Below are 605 nucleotides of genomic sequence, written 5' to 3' on the forward strand. Positions count from 1 at the left end.
TTCCAGCAAGGCAGCTCCCCAGCTGAAGGGTGAATTTTTTTAAAATAAAAATTGCTTATTTTTTTAATTGACAAATAAAAGTTGCATATATTTATGACGTGCAATATAATGCTTTAAAATATGTATACATTGTGGAACGGCTAAATCAAGCTGACTATCATGTGTGTTACCTCACATACTTAACATTTAATTGTGGTGAGAACACTTAAAATCTACTCTGTTGTAATTTTCAAGTATACGATCCATTGTTGTTAACTACATATTTTAATTTTTCATTTGAATGAATGCTCCTAAAAATCAGGGACCCTGCCTTATTTTTACATCCATTTTGTTGGATGTAAACTATATCTCAGCAAACCTGATTCCTCAAAAATCCACAAAAAGAGAGGGGTTGAGTTAGGTGGTCTCTAAGAGCAAATCGAGAGCTGAAGTTTTTGTTTTTCTTGTTTTTGTTTTTTTTTTTTTTTGAGACAGAGTCTCACTGTGTTGTCTGGGCTAGAGTGCCGTGGTGTCAGCCTAGCTCACAGCAACCTCAAACTCCTGGGCTCCAGTGATCCTCCTGCCTCAGCCTCCCGAGTAGCTGGGACTACAGGCATGCGCCACCA

Source organism: Propithecus coquereli, unplaced genomic scaffold, assembly GCF_000956105.1.
Source record: "Propithecus coquereli isolate 6110/MARCELLA unplaced genomic scaffold, Pcoq_1.0 Scaffold193, whole genome shotgun sequence".
Classification (NCBI taxonomy): domain Eukaryota; kingdom Metazoa; phylum Chordata; class Mammalia; order Primates; family Indriidae; genus Propithecus; species Propithecus coquereli.